Here is a 13,039-nt window from a genome sequence, read left to right on the forward strand (position 1 = left end):
TTTTTTTTGTCGGTTACTTTTGTTGTTTCAATTTGTTCGAGATGTCCAATTAGTTGGTATATTGTGCGACCTGAGGGCTTGGGAAGTACCCAGCCCTGGGATGACTGGCTAGCCGGCCTTGCCCCGAAGAAAACAAAGGTTCGTAACATATGTATGTACGTAGATTGAATGCACCTGTTGTTGACGAAATCAATGATTCGAAGAATAAATAATGATCTTCAGTTTATTACCAGTTGTATTCAGTTTTATACCCATCGCTCATATGACGCTCTCCAATATCCACTAATTTTCTGGAAGGGACAAGACGGATATTGTGTAAACATTACACAACGAGATCCCGTAACAGGTAATTTATTCATTATTAAGAACATAGTTATTTTGTTATTAAAGAATAAATCTTAAATTATTATTGCAGGAGCCGAGAAAGATAGGAACGTTAGTTCGAAGGATTTTTATTCTTATAGACGCGGCCGAGACAACACCATTTTACGATGTCGTGAGCTTTGCCAAAAATTTACGGTCGACATGTATGTACATATGTGAAGATAGAGAGTGAACGACTACGATTCTAGCGATATAATCAACAGAAGCTGCGTGAGGACAAATATATTCACTTACGAGATGCCATTGCGAACAACGCTGACACTGCCGAAATTGGTAATTATGTTATCTTACCACCATCCTACGTAGGTAGTCCACGTAACATGGAAGAATACTTACAGGATGCTATCACTTTCGTGCGTATATGGACGACCGTTTTCATTACTTTTACATGTAATCCAAAATGGCAGGAAATTACATCGTTGCTATTACCAGTACAAATAGCAATATATCGTCATAACATAACAGCACGTGTGGTTAAACAAAAATTAAAGTCTTTAATCAGCTTTATTATAAAACGAGGAGGAACGTTGTGAGTTGCTGCGGACACCGCAACTCTACAGTTATACCCGATACTAAGTCAGTATGGCTCTCCTCCGGCAGACGCCGCTAATATTAAACGACACGACAAAGAGTGCGTGCGAGAGAGACAGAAAATCAGTCTGAGCGTGACGTCGGGCGCTGCGTAGCCAGTGCAAATTGATTTGTTCCTTTTGGCTATACAAATTATCTGATCTGATCCAGATTCAGCAATCTGATAGATATGGTCATTATCTATGATTCTGCGTCTTTAGTTTTCTCGAATGTGCAATATTGTGGATGCAACAGATTTTCGTCCTTTGTGTGGGCGGAAGGGGGTGGGGCGAAATTGAAATACACGTTTTATAGTAAGATCTAACAGGAGTGCGGATACTAAATTTGGTAACTCTAGCCTTAATAGTCTCTGAGATTTGTGGATGCCCCAGATTTTCGTCCTTTGTGGGGGCGGAAGGGGGTGTGGCGAAATTTGGACACGAAACGGTCAAGGTCCGATATCACAGGAGTGTGGATACCAAATTTGGTTGCTCTGGCTTTTGTAGTCTCTGAGATCTAGGCGCTAATGTTTTACTCTAAGCAAAGCCGGCTATGCTACGTGTGTGTTAGAGAGAGACAGGGCGAGAAAAAATGAAATTGTTTTCTTGATGCTGGCTATAATAATGATACGATCCAACTCAAATTCTGCAGTCTAAAAGATATGGTCATTCTCTACGATTCTGCGTTTTTGGTTTTCTCATATCTTTAAAATTGTGGATGCCACAGATTTTCGTCCTTTGTGTGGGCGGAAGGGGGTGGGGTGAAATTTTGAGATACACGTTTTATAGTAAGATCTAACAGGAGTGCGGATACCAAATTTGGTTACTCTAGCCTTAATAGTCTCTGAGATTTTTGAATATCCCCAGATTTTCGTCCTTTGCGGGGGCGGAAGGGGGTGTGGCGAAATTTTGAAACAAACTCGTCTCGGTCCGATATATTAGGAGTGTGGATACCAAATTTGGTTGCTCTAGCTTTTGTAATCTCTGAGATCTAGGCGCTAATGTTTTACTCTAAGCAAAGCCGCCTATGCTACGTGTGTGTTAGAGAGAGACAGGGCGAGAAAAAATGAAATTGTTTTCTTGATGCTGGCTATAATAATAATACGATCCAATTCAAATTCTGCAGTCTAAAAGATATGGTCATTCTCTACGATTCTGCGTTTTTGGTTTTCTCATATCTTTAAAATTGTGGATGCCACAGATTTTCGTCCTTTGTGGGGGCGGAAGTGGGCGGGGCGAAGTTTTGAAATATTTTTGTAGCAGTGACATATCACAGAAGTCTGGGTCCAAAACATCGTTGCTCTAGCTCTTATAGTCTTTGAGCACTAGGCGCTGAAGGGGACGGACAGACGGACGGACGGACAGACAGACAGGGCTCAATCGACTCGGCTATTGATGCTGATCAAGAATATATATACTTTATGGGGTCGGAAACGATTCCTTCTGGACGTTACACACATCCACTTTTACCACAAATCTAATATACACCAATACTCATTTTGAGTATCGGGTATAAAAACGCAACCATTCATATGTAAGGTTTATTTGTGACTAAAACAATGCTCTGCTCGCAGGCAGATAGAGACCGAACGAAAGGGAGATAAGACAACGTCGTTTCGTTACGTCTCTCACTCATACGTCTACATATTCATATGTCTGTCAATACATGCGTGCATTTCTAGAGATGGTCATTCTTAAACACCCTTCCTCAATGCGTGCATGTTTACAAATTCCATTTAACTCAATTTAAACTTAACAATTTTGTAAATTCGACATGCTTTCTCTTAGGGAGATTCTTGGTCAAGATATCTGCAATCATATCTGTTGTACTAGCATACTTTAACTTAACTTGACCCTCTTCTACAATATGCCGTACTGCTGGGAGCAACATTTTGCCACCAGCCGCGCCTTGAAACGTTCGATTTGACCAACTTTGTCGCGTTTCAGGCTATATACCCATTTGCATCCAACTGCTCGTTGTCCTGCCGGTAAGTCTGCCAACTGCCATGTCTCGTTTGCCATTAATGCCTCATATTCGCGTTGCATCGCTTCGGACCAATGTGATGCATGAATACTGATCAACGCCTCCTCGTAGGATACTGGAATCTTTACGTCGCTGGCAACCAGAGCACCAAGAATGTTGTACTCCTTTCTCGGACGGCCAGGTTTGCCGGTCCGAATCAGCCTTGGTCTGCCAGGTCCAACGCGAGGAGCTGACTCATCTGACTCAACCTTTTCTGTTGCGCTCTCGTACCCATCAGTACCGCTGCTACTGGGATTCTCCCCGTCAACGCTTGCACCATGGCTGCTGTCTCCACCGCTGCTGTCAATGTCATCAGTATCGCCGCCTGACTGCATGCTAACTTCTGCCTTTGGAAGTTCGAATGTGACTGTATCCTTGTCGTCTTGGATCTCGTCAAAGAGAACATCTCGCCTCTCAATCACCTGATGAGACACAGGGTCATACAGTCGATAGCCCTTAGCCGCTACTGAATATTTAATCATGCGATATTCTTTGCCTTTTGGTTGAAGTTTACTCTTCCTTGGACCTTTGTCCAAAGCTACTGCAACGGAGCCAAAAACTTTTAGATGACCAACAAAAGGTTTCTTACCAGTCCACGCTTCCATAGGCGTCATACTGGTCAACGCCTTGGTCGGTGATCGATTCCGTACATACACAGCTGCGTTGGCTGCCTCAGCCCACAAGGATTCGCCTAATCCTGACTGGACCAGCATACATCTTGAAATTTCCACCAGAGTGCGGTTTGCAATCTCAGCAACGCCGTTCTGCTGTGGAGTGTACGCCACTGTCAGCTGCCTCTCGATTCCATTAGTTTTCAGAAATTCATCAAACGATTTGTTGACAAATTCACCGCCATTGTCGCTCCGGATACATTTGAGACTTTTTCCCGTTTGCCGTTCAACCAGGGTTTTGAACTCGACGAACTTCTGGAAGACTTCATCCTTTGTCCGCAGGAAATACACAAATATACGCCTTGATTTGTCATCGATGAAGGTTAGAAAATACTTTGATCCAGCAAGCGACTGTGTGCCAAAGGGCCCGCACACATCTGCATGAACTAGTTCCAATATATCTTGAGCTCTACTGGTGGTTGCAACAGGAAATGGTTTTGCATGAATCTTGCTGACCATACATGTTTTGCAATTCACATTCGCCGGGAAAATCATATTTTCAATGCCGCGCACCATTCCTTTGCTGATCAAATCTTTCATACTGCTGATGTTCAAGTGGCCGTACCGTTTATGCCACAGGGCACCATCAGCCTTAACCGCCGCAAAACAGTTGTTTTGTTTTCCTCGAAACATATACAAGTTTCCAACTCTGTTCGCCTTTACAATGCATTCGCCATTTTGGTTAACTCGTGCATATTCTTGTCCAAAAGTGACGAAACATTTATTCTGTACAGCCCTGCTCACCGAGAAATAATTTCCATTCATTTCGGGCACATAGAGAACATTCTTTAACAGCAGCGTGCATATCTCTGTCTTCAGCTCTACTTCCCCTTTTCCTTCAGCTTTTAGGAAACCGGAGTCAGCCAGACCAATCATTTCTGTGTGTTTCTCGAACTTTGTGAATAACTGTTTCTAACAACACATGTGGCTTGTGGCACCACTATCCAAACACTACATACTCTTTTTCAAATTTTCTGCGTCCAACGCATTTAATAGACTGCACTGCTTTTTCTCCACTCTTGCTGCCCTTTCCACATTTGCGCTCTCCTTCTTACACTGAGCCTTCATATGCCCGCGCTCACCACACTTGAAACATATCATTGTATTGTTTCTCTTCTTTTGCGCTCTGTGCGCGGCCGGCTTATTTACTGCGGTATATGCCTTTGCGTATTCCTTTCGATCTTCTGTGTTTCCCTTTCGTTCGCCTTCTTCCTTCAATTTTACGCATAGAACATCGAAAGTCGGCAGACTGTCGCGCGTCTCTATGGCGACAACGAAATTTTCGAAATGTTCTGGAAGGCTTGACAACAAAACAATTGAGCGCAGTTCATCATTTATCTCGATTCCTACTGACCCAAGGCCATCAAGAATATCCACGAACTCATTACTGTAGCTTGAAATGCTTTGCCTTTGGTCCATGCGCTTGCTTAGCAATTTCTTGTACAGTTGAACCTTTCGTACAGGTCCACTTGGTTGATGAACACTCTTTAATTTTTTCCATGCTTCGGACGACTTACTGCAATTTTTAATGTATCCCAACTGTGAAGTTTTCACACTCAATGTGATCATGGCCAGCGCCTTTTCATCCTTGGCCTGCGTTGGTAGCAGGTCACCAGATGCCACACTTCACAATTCAGCGTGCACCAACACAGACCGCATTTGAATACACCAGGAGTCATAATTTCCCTCCTCTTATTTGTCTATTTGATACATCCCGCTCATTGCTGATTATCGTTTAGTATCTGAGTCACACCGATGTTAATAGTTCGTAACTAAAACAATCACTTTACTTTTTAATTTACAAAATCCGAACATGGGCCCATAACCTGTTGGACAGAATTTCGCTGCCGTTGCAAGGGAAGTTCTTGTACCGAAAAGTAAAAACGCAACCATTCATATGTAAGGTTTATTTGTGACTAAAACAATGCTCTGCTCGCAGGCAGATAGAGACCGAACGAAAGGGAGATAAGACAACGTCGTTTCGTTACGTCTCTCACTCATACGTCTACATATTCATATGTCTGTCAATACATGCGTGCATTGCTAGAGATGATCATTCTTCAACAATATGGAAACACAGGCTTTCCTCTGAAAAAAAACAGGAAGTATGACAGTTTTGCGAGCGATCTGCAAAACAGCCAGAGGCCAGAATCTATACCGCATCAATTATGACAAAAAAGCATACTGACATACTGAAGACATACTGACATGGGCAGCATTTTAATCTGCGGACATCAACAGCAACATAACAAATACACGTTCAATGCTTTAAGATGAATGTTCACATGTATGGACCAGATTTAGCCTAAAGTAATTTTGCATATGACAATTTAGTTTTTCATAAACCAACAAACATAACGGACTGCATAGGCCCAGCAGCTAAAAAATTCTAACTTCTATACACATACGATTAATTACATATGAAGTATATTGGGTGGACTCCTAACGAATCATTCTGCGTATAATATACTAACGAAAATACCATGTGCCGCTTTGAAAAATAAAACATATATATATGTAGTTAAATATCCGCAACTCGATTTTAAGTTTTTTAAAAAAGACTTTTATTTTACAACTTAAATATCTTTATGTCACAAGATTTAAATGAATTCCCCGACTTGACTTTGGGTCTGCTTGTCTCAAACGGAACTGATCTCTCTGCTGCTGGCTAGTTTCCATGAGCCTTTCTCTTGGAACTCCCGACTCTGGCTTCGGGCGTTGCTTTCCTCGGCTGCATCTTCGTGTCGGTGGCGTACGTGCCTGGATCGATATTTGGGGATGCGTCGGCTTTGATGAAAGGAATCCACTGCTGGCGATAGGAGTTGCATTACATGACGGAGCTAGGAATGTGATACTCCTTGGTTTTATGTCTAGCTTTGATTGGTCCTCATGAGTGGCGTGATTCTAAAGAATCGATTTCTCGAGAGTGGCGTGATTCTAATGTTGATGAAACAATGTGGTCCATTGTTTATATTATGGGGGGCCCTAGCTTGGAGTATGGGAAGAAACAGTTATTGATTCTTGAGTGGGGTCCTGTTACTTGTGTGGATGGGGTGGATGAATTGTACATAAACATAATGTGTATGGGATGTGGGGAATTATGGATATGTCACTCCCCCAACGTTTGTTATTAGCCTGTCCCTAGGCGATTACCCTCGGGTATAGTGACGGGGTGTCAAGTGCGGTGGCTGAGGTTGGTTCCTCTTCTGCTTCTATTATAGGGTTAATACATTTAACCGTGACTCTTTTAGAAGTTTTCTTAAATTTAACAGCTACATAACTTAGTAGTACTAATATAATTATGACAAATGAAATTAGTAGACTTATTTGTAATAGGTTACTATATTTGGTGTATTGCATAATTATTTCATTAGTTTGGACATACGACAGTGGTTTTATTTTAGTTATGTTGTTGTTGACATAAACATTCTGGTCAAAATCTAACATTGTGTTTGATATTGTAAATTCATTTAATTGGATTGAACAGTTGTAGATTTTTATAATGGTATTTCCTTCCGCTATGATTTCTTGGTTTACACAATTCTGGTTTAGCGTTGTTTTTGGAAGATTCCATGTGATTAGTATATTGGGTTCAATAAAGTTTATTTGAAAGTTTTGAAAAGTTTTGGAATATGGACATTTAGTGGGAATTTGCATTAAAATTCCTTTTATACAATTTTCATTGGTTTTCAATCTAGTTTCTTTAACAAATACTTCTTCATTTTTTATGTAGTACTTGTCGTATGTCATATCTGTTAACATGTTATTTAATTCGTCTGGATACGGAACGAGTTTATAGATTGGTACTTTTGTAATGTCTTTGGGAATGTTGGAAATTATTAGAATTTCGTTGGTATCGGATTTTAGCCATGTGGAGGTTTTTATATTTAGTATTTTCTCAGAATTTATTTGTTCCAGGTAGTCTTGTTTTAATAATTTTGGATTAAATATACCGAGCCTAGTTAATTGCATACCTAGTTCTATATCTTCGATATATTCTGTGAAATGTTGTAGATTGAATATCAAAATTTCTATTTGTTGATTCCTGTCTTTTTCTTCATTTAGTTTGTTTATAACGTTTATTCCACTATTAACTGCATCTATTACCAAATTTAGTTCATTCATTTGAATGCTATGGCTGGCTAAATTTTCTATTTTTTGTTCCAAATCGACTTTATCTTCCTGATCTAGTGTTCCAAAGAGATATTTGTAGGCTGTTCCTACTATATTGATTAGGCCTCTTTTATTTCTTTTGGTTATTTTTAGCCTGTTCATTTCTCTTTGCAATTTGTCTACTAGATATTTTATTTGGATTATGTCCTGGAATTTAGTGGCTTGCATTAATAAATTTTGGTATAGTTCTTCGGTTTTAGTTACATTAACAGTTAGATAATGGTATTCGTAATTGATAGGTATGTTAATCGATCCAGTTTTGAATATCATATATCCGTTTTGGGATTTTATAGGATTTATTTCTATGTTTTGGCCCTGTGCCATTACGATGGTAATTATGAGAAAGATGAGGATTTTAATTGTGTTGAAGTTCGCCGATTCCATTAACTTCCTCGGTTTCTCTGGAATTATTATATTTGCTTCTATTAGATTTCTTCTTTTTCTTGAATTTTGATTTATAATGAGTTATTTTCCTACCCCTATTCTTTTCTTCATAATGTTTTTCGTCTACCTGTCTAATTTCGCCCGTCCTTTTGAAAGGATTTGTTACCTTAGACTTAACTAGAGGTGATAGTTTATAGCGGGTATCTACTTCATACTCTATGCGGTTTTTATTTAATTGAGTGATTTTATTCACTTTATTTAGTTGGGTGTCATAATCAGGTGAGCCTGCATAAATGAATATATCAGCTGGTGTCCTATTTGTGGTATTATGTTTGGTTTTATGATTATAAGTATAAAGAATTAATTCAAACTTCGTGAATCTATCTTCTGGGTTATCCTCGCTAGATATTATTCTTAATTTTTCATTTACTGTTTTATGAAATCTTTTTACGTCAGATATTCCATTTTTGCTGGAAGTGATCTCTATTTTGACGTTTTCCGCATTCAGCCATGCTTGCAATGCTGTGCACATAAAAGCTGAATCTTTATCGGCTTTGATTTCAATTGGTTTACCCATCTCGTTAAAAACTTTCATGATGGCTCTTTTTGCTTCTAACCAGTCACGACTTTTTACTTCTACAAGAGTGGCAAACTTCGAGTATACGTCAATTCATGATAGGAACTGTTGGTTACCAACCATATAGAAATCTATGACGTATTTCTCTCTGATGTTCAGTATTTCCGGTGTAGTTTCGAATGCCAACTTCGTATTTCTATGCTCTGTTTTGGCAACATTACAAGTAGGACACTCGTTTATGATGTTTTGGATTAGTTTTTGATAATCCGGGTAATAGTATTTTCCCCTAAACCAATTGACGGTTTCCTCTATCCCTGGATGGAGTAAGCCTTTATGATTCTTTAATATGGTTTCTTTAAATTCAGCGTAATTCTGAATATCTAGGAGTTTCGTGCTTGATTTAATAGCTTTGGTTATATTGTTAGAATTAATGATTTCTAAATAGGCCTTTTGGAATGGAGGAAAATCTATTTCGTTATGGAAATATAATGCGCTCTTTTTGGTGCATAGATATTCCTTTATTATATCCTTCGCTAAGGTGTTAGTCATTTCCTTATACGTGATCTTGATGATTAGCTTGTGAAAATAACGAATTGTTTCTACCTTATCTTCATTGCCTTTTATTAGCTCAATTTGCCGATTGTAATAGTTAATTGGTCTTTCCGTGATAGCAATGTGATTTAGATTGTCTTCCTGTGCGCTATGTACAGTTGCACCAACGCTATTGGAAGCTTCTCCAAGGAGATTTTCATTAATCTTTACCCTTGATAAGGCATCAGCTAAATGATTTTCTTTGCCTGGTAGATATTTCATTTTAAAATCAAACTCATTCAGTTTTATTTTCCACCTTTGTAATTTCATATTTGGCTCCTTGAGGTTGTTCAACCAAATCAAGGGTTTATGATCGCTTTGTATCTCGAATGTTCTACCGAACAGGTATGAACGGAAATACTTGGTTGCCCATACGATCGCTAATAATTCCTTTTCGATGGCTGAATAGTTTATTTCATGTTCATTTAGGGTTCTGCTAGCGTAGCAGATCGGTTTGTGTTCTTGTGACAAAACCGCTCCCAATGCTATGGTACTAGCGTCGGTTGTTACCGTGAACATTTTGTCAAAGTCTGGGAACGCAAGGATAGGGTCTGAGGTGATGAGTACTTTTAGTCTCTCAAATGCCTCGACGTACTTTTCTTCCTTGGGGTCTATGACAGCTCCTTTCTTTAGTTTGAGTGTCATGGGTTTTGCTATGTTTGCAAAATTAGGAATTAATTTCCTGTAGAACCCGCACAGACCTAAGAATGACTTTATTTGTTTAGTCGTTTCTGGTATTGGAAATTTGACAATGGCAGAGATTTTGCCTGGATTTGGTACTATTCCTTCAGTAGTGACTACATGACCTAGGAATTCAGTTTCCTTTTTCATGAATTCACATTTATCCATTTGTAGCTTCAAGTTGGCGTCTCTCAACTTTCCAAATACTCTCCTTAGTGACAACAAGTGTTCTTCCAATGAAGTGGAAAATATAATGATGTCATCTAAGTATACAAAGCAATCTTTGAAGATTAACTCTTCTAGCAGATTGTTCATACATCTTTGGAAGGTAGCTGGGGCAGTGGTTAGCCCAAAGGGCATACGAGTGAACTCGTAATGTCCATGCTTAGTGGAGTACGCAGTTTTGGGGATTGAGCTAGGTTCCATGGGTATTTGATGGAAACCTTTTGCTAAATCGATTGTCGTAAAATACTGACATTTACCTAGTTTGTCTAGGATTTCATCCATTCGTGGAGTTGGGAATTTGTCCTTAACTGTTATTTCATTTAGACTTCTATAGTCTACTACCATTCGATATTTTTGCTTTCCTGAAGCATCTATCTTCTTCGGAATCATAGATATGGGCGAGCAGTAAGGAGAATTCGACTTTCGAATTATTCCCTGCCTGATCATATCTTTGATTTGCTGGTTTACCTCCTGATCATGTATCTGGGCATATTTGTATGGTCGTCTGTAGACCGGGTCTTCATGTTGAGTTTTGATCTCGTGCTTGATTGTACTTGTGAAAGTCAAATTGTCACCTTCTCTGTACTGCACATCCTTAAACTCATATAAGACCTTCTTTAACTCTTCCCTCTCTTCGTCGTTTAAGTGTTCCAATCTTAATTGATTACATTCCCTTAATTCACTGTCTAGAGCGGAAGCGAAGTATTGATCTCCCTCTGGAGATGGGTCAAGGCACTTAGGTGCGATCTTCTCTTCTTTTGTAGAGGGATCAGTGCACTTCTGTGCGGTCTTGCCGGCTTCAATAGCTTCTCCACTCTGAATGATTGGGTACGACCTAGCTCCTAGTGTTACAGTGTCATTTCTGTAATCGATGACGGCTTTACTTGCCATCAAGTATTCTCTTCCTAATAAAATATCATAATTTTCGGAAAAGTTATGTATGTAGAACTTTTGTTCGGACGGACATGTTTTGTTCGCATTCCTCATTATACTCTTAGTTAAACGGACAGGTCCATTGATGGTATGGACCGTAAGGTTATCGTCTTTTATCTCGGAATCTGTATAATTTTCTTTCATGATGTTGATCGATGATCCCGAGTCAGCGATACACCTTAATATTCTTTAATTAATGGTAATGTTTATATAGGGTCCTCCTCGGTTTCTTCCGAGGCGGCTTGATGAAAATGTACGTCCATCTTCGTTTGGCCACTCTGGCTCTCCCTCCCTCTTTTAGTAGGTTGGTTGGGTCCACTCCCACTAGCTTGGTTTTGAGATATTTGCTGATTGAATGGATTCTGAGCCCTACCTTGTTTCAAGGAATTTTTGAACTCATTGTATAATCCAGGATTTTGGGAATTTTGATTTTGATTTTGATTTGTTCGATTAGTCTGACCTGTTCCAGATGAACTCTGAGTTTGATTGTGATAGTTAGTAGTATTATAATTTGGATAATAGTTTCCAAAATTCTTTCGATTTGATTGAGACGATTTCGATTGATCTTTATTTGTACCTGAATCTGTTGTACTAGCTTCGTACAATCCTTCTTCTTGTGCTGCCTTCTTAAGATTAGACAATGTGGTAATATCTTTTCTTGCTAAGGTCATGAACATTCTGTCAGGAAGTTTTCGAGTAATGACATCTTTAATTGTGTTGTTCAAAGCGTTTTTATAAATGACATTATTTTCTGGTATGTTTTCTAAGTTTAGCTTATTGTTTATTAATAATGCTTTTAGCTCTAATTCTTCTATAAACTTACGAAGACTGCCGTTGAATCTGGTGGTGTATAGTTGTCGTAAGAGTTCTTCATATGGTGTGTGATTTTTGAACTCGTTGATCAGCGCCGTCTTCAGTTCGAGCCACGTGTTGGGTTGTATCATTTGCGATATGCGTTGTGCCTCTCCTGACAGTTGGATCTCGGTCGCTCCAAATAGGATCCTTTGTTGGCGAAGATATTCAGTTGGATATAATCCGCATACATATTCGATTCGTTTGATAAATGAGCTTAGCTGTCCAGATGAACCGTCATAGGCAGGTATTTGTCTGATCGACAGCAGTGCCTGGTTCAAGTGGATTTCGCTCAATGATAGTGGTGGTAACGCCATGTTGTTGGTGTTGATTGGGTTTTGTTTTGTTTTCAGTAGTTTTTAACTTTATTTTGGTTCACTTGTAAGTTTTTTGATTTTGTATTTAGTGTTTCACTGTTCTTGGTGGATCACTATCTCCGCTTACTTCAGTTCACTTAATTTTAGTTTTGCAAATCGTATGTGCTCGTAACACATATGTTCTTTGGCGGATTTCACAATTTTATTAACGATTCCGGGATTACGTGATCACAGTAATTAGAAATTACACAAGCTGACCATTACCGAAATATAGGAGTTAATTTTAAACGAAATCCTACCGACTGCGCCAGTTAAATATCCGCAACTCGATTTTAAGTTTTTTAAAAAAGACTTTTATTTTACAACTTAAATATCTTTATGTCACAAGATTTAAGTGAATTCCCCGACTTGACTTTGGGTCTGCTTGTCTCAAACGGAACTGATCTCTCTGCTGCTGGCTAGTTTCCATGAGCCCTTCTCTTGGAACTCCCGACTCTGGCTTCGGGCGTTGCTTTCCTCGGCTGCATCTTCGTGTCGGTGGCGTACGTGCCTGGATCGATATTTGGGGATGCGTCGGCTTTGATGAAAGGCATCCACTGCTGGCGATAGGAGTTGCATTACATGACGGAGCTAGGAATGTGATACTCCTTGGTTTTATG

At 39.4% G+C, this 13,039-nt stretch overlaps 1 long non-coding RNA gene across 2 annotated transcripts; it reads left to right on the plus strand.

Moving 5' to 3' along the window:
* Window positions 1-121: 121 nt before the first annotated feature.
* Window positions 122-928, plus strand: LOC117186584. Of its 2 annotated transcripts, none has more exons than XR_004471583.1 (3): window positions 122-346; window positions 416-657; window positions 723-928. It is a non-coding gene; the product is annotated as an uncharacterized LOC117186584 (long non-coding RNA). The 2 variants fall into 2 exon arrangements; XR_004471584.1 differs by having other exon boundaries at window positions 416-527; window positions 588-928.
* Window positions 929-13,039: the final 12,111 nt, after the last annotated feature.

The sequence above is a fragment of the Drosophila miranda genome, chromosome XR (genome assembly GCF_003369915.1).
Source record: "Drosophila miranda strain MSH22 chromosome XR, D.miranda_PacBio2.1, whole genome shotgun sequence".
Classification (NCBI taxonomy): Eukaryota; Metazoa; Arthropoda; class Insecta; order Diptera; family Drosophilidae; genus Drosophila; species Drosophila miranda.